This window comes from Zootoca vivipara, chromosome 15 (assembly GCF_963506605.1).
Source record: "Zootoca vivipara chromosome 15, rZooViv1.1, whole genome shotgun sequence".
NCBI classification, from domain to species: Eukaryota; Metazoa; Chordata; class Lepidosauria; order Squamata; family Lacertidae; genus Zootoca; species Zootoca vivipara.
This window is the reverse complement of record NC_083290.1, coordinates 29113275-29116376: the sequence shown is the minus strand read 5'-3', so window position 1 is coordinate 29116376 and position 3102 is coordinate 29113275. Positions and strand designations below refer to the sequence as shown.

At 45.4% G+C, this 3102-nt stretch overlaps 1 long non-coding RNA gene across 1 annotated transcript; it reads right to left on the bottom strand.

Annotated features, from left to right (window-relative positions):
• Positions 1–349: 349 nt before the first annotated feature.
• On the bottom strand, positions 350–1841 carry LOC118097325 (uncharacterized). Its single transcript, XR_004694025.2, has 3 exons — positions 1722–1841; positions 1483–1527; positions 350–825 (listed from the first exon to the last, which is right to left on the bottom strand). It is a non-coding gene; the product is annotated as an uncharacterized LOC118097325 (long non-coding RNA).
• Between the last annotated feature and the right edge of the window lie 1261 nt (positions 1842–3102).

Sequence of the window (3102 nt, the reverse complement as noted above, 5' to 3'; positions counted from 1 at the left end):
TGGTTTAAAGCTCTGTGTCCAAGCATCTCCCCTTCTTCTTGTTGTTCTTTTACTCTGAAGATTTCCCCATGAAAATCTGCTCTTTAAAGCTCAGCCAGAGGAAACGTCAATCTACGGGGAATCCAAATGGACCTTTGGTCCAATTCAGCTTTAGAGAGTGTGCCTTTGCAGGGAAAGCTCAGGGAGAAGAATCCCCCCCAAAGGAAAACATAAATAAAAATGCTCAGCCACAGACCTCTGCTTGGAAAGAGTGGGACAAAAGGTAAGATGGACAAGTTCTCAGTTGGGGTGGGGAGATAATAATGTTATTTTCTGCACCTGTCATGTACTGACTCTGATGCTGGTCTCTCACCTGCAACCCACCTACTGCTGTCCTTAGAGGGGCCACACTCTGTTCTGCTGTTCTGACAGAGCCTTGGGAGCATATACATCAGATCCTTATTCCACCACATGGGACTCAGCTACCTGGGAAGCAGGACATGCTATTCCGAGGCAGTTGTCTATTGTGACGTTTGGTAATTTATCCCCTTTCAAGTGACATTTTATATTAAGCATTTCCCGGCACGTCCTAATTACAAGGTAAATAAACAGGGCCCTCCCTTCCAGTTATTTTGTGCTGCTGCTCTATTACCAGCAAAGGGAGACTCTACGAGAAGGACGTGACAGGCAGTTCTTGCCAGCCAGCAATTATGTTTATGGCCTCATGTGTTTTTCCTTGTAGTGGTCCTTCATGCTGAGGATGGTTTTCCTTTCTCTCTCTCTCTGCTTCCTGCTTTTGCTTCTTCTTTAGCCGCCTCCTTCCATCTTGGTCTAGCTATGTTTATCCTGGAGAAATTGAGAACTAGAGATGTCACAAGGAATAGGATAGGTGCAGTCACAAAAGCATGCTTCCTCATGAACAGGGATAGGATGAAGAGAGAGGGCTTGCTCTGCACAACCCATGAGTTCCTCCTGCCACCTTCACCCCCCAGCCCACTCCATTGCACAGGGCATGAGAAGGGGAGGCAGTAGCAGTGGAGGCAGAAATGGAGGCTGTACAGATGCTTTGAACATCCATTTTCCATGTGGGATAAGGGGCTGGGACTACATTTTCCATCCCTCTCAGTAGGGAAAATTACTCTATTTGCATCTGTTTCTGCTGGTTCCAGGGTCAGCAGAATTATGTGCGACCTTTTTTTGATACTCAAGCAGTTTTACGCTGATGCACTGGAGCTTGAACCACCCACCTTATTGCAAGATTGCTTAAGCAACTTCCCAAACGCCTTGCTTCTCATTCTCTTATATTCAACCTGACTTGCAGCCAGTCCACAAGGAGCTGTCCATAGTGCTGACCACCTGGGACTCTGCTTGGTCTTGTGCTTGGCCAGTCGCTCCCTGAAATTTTCAACCTGGAGTGGGACTTTACTCTTCACTTCTATACCCCCAAAAGGTTAGTTCCGGGTGGTGCAAGAGTAAGAAGACTCTGCCATCAGAGAAACCTACCTGCTATATTTCTGCACAGGCTTCTCTTCTGGCTGAGCCTCCTAACTGGAGAAAAAGAAACATAGAATCATAGAACTGTAGAGTTGGAAGTATCCCAAAGGTCATCTAGTCCAACTCCCTGCAATGCAAGAATTCCAACTAAAGCATCCATGACAGATGGCCATCCAAGTTCTGCTTAAAAACCTCCAAGAAAGAAGAGTCTTCTGAAGGAGTCGGTTCCACTGTCAAACAGCTCTTACCATCATAAAGTTCTTCCTGATGTTTAGTCAGAATCTCCTTTCTTGTAACCACTGGTTTTGGTCTTACCCTGTAGAGCAGGAGAAAACAAGCTTGCTCCATCTTTTCCAGGCTAAATACACTCAACTCCTGCAACTATTCCTCATAACACTTGATTTCCAGACCCTTTATCATCTTGGTTGCCCTCCTCTGCATGTGTCCCAGCTTGACCAAATCCTTCTTAAATTGTGGTGCCCAGAACTGTACATAGTACTCCAAGTGTAGTCTGACCAGGGCAGACTAGAGCAGGACTATGACTTCAATTGATCAAGACACTATCCTTCAGTTGATGCAGTCTAGAATAGCATTGGCTTCTTTTGCTGCTGCGTCACACTGTTGACTCACGTTAAGCTTGTGGTCTACTAAGACCCCAGATCTTTTTCACATGTACTACTGGCAAGCCATGTGTTCCCCATCTTATACAGGGTGAGTCCTTTAAAAGAGGCCCCGTGGATACAGAGTACACATGTTCCAAGGGGCCTCTTTTAAAAGACTCACCCTGTATTTGAGGAGCTGATTCTAGGACCTTTACTGGTATCAACATCAAACTGACTGGTTGGTAGTTACCTGGGTCTTCTTTTTTTCACCATTTGAAGATGGGGACAACATTTCCTGTCTTCTAGTCTGTAGGGACCTCACCTGTCCTCTGATAATTCTCAAAGATTATAGACATAGGCTCCAAGATTACACCTGCAAATGAAATAATGACTAAAAGCAGGGGCAGGGTCACAGTTAGGGAAGTATGTGGCATGCCACAGTATGTGGAACTGGGCTAGCAGAGAATCTTGCTCCCAGAAGCTCCCTCCTCCTGCAAGCCATCTGCCGTCCTTGCCTGGGTCTTGCACTACAGCTTGTCTGGCCTGATCTCCACAATTTCTTTTTTCCACTGCTCCTGATAGAAAAGTTAGATTAACAGACAGCTTGCAGCTCCATGAGCAGAGATTCTCTCCCCCTCCAATATGGGAGCATTCCAAATTAAAACTTATCTTCTACTGGCCACAAATTGAATCAGCATTGTGAAGATCAGATGTGATGCCCAACATAACCAGGTTTTGTCAAGACAGATTCAAAGCACCAACCTCTGAGACATGTTGGGCTCAAAACGTCTTTAAACAAAGAAATGAAAGTGCAAAGGTTGGAAAGAAGGGACTTTCTACTTCATGGACCAGCAGCCAGAGGAGTCTGAAGCGTTATCTGTCTGTAAAGATGAACAAATATCTCCCCCAGCACCCATGGCCAATGTTATGCCACTTGAAATGTATTTTCAGTGCTATGGCATTAGATTGAGATCTCTTGCCATTGAATACATGAGTATGTGCATTATGGACAATTTTGAGTACGGCT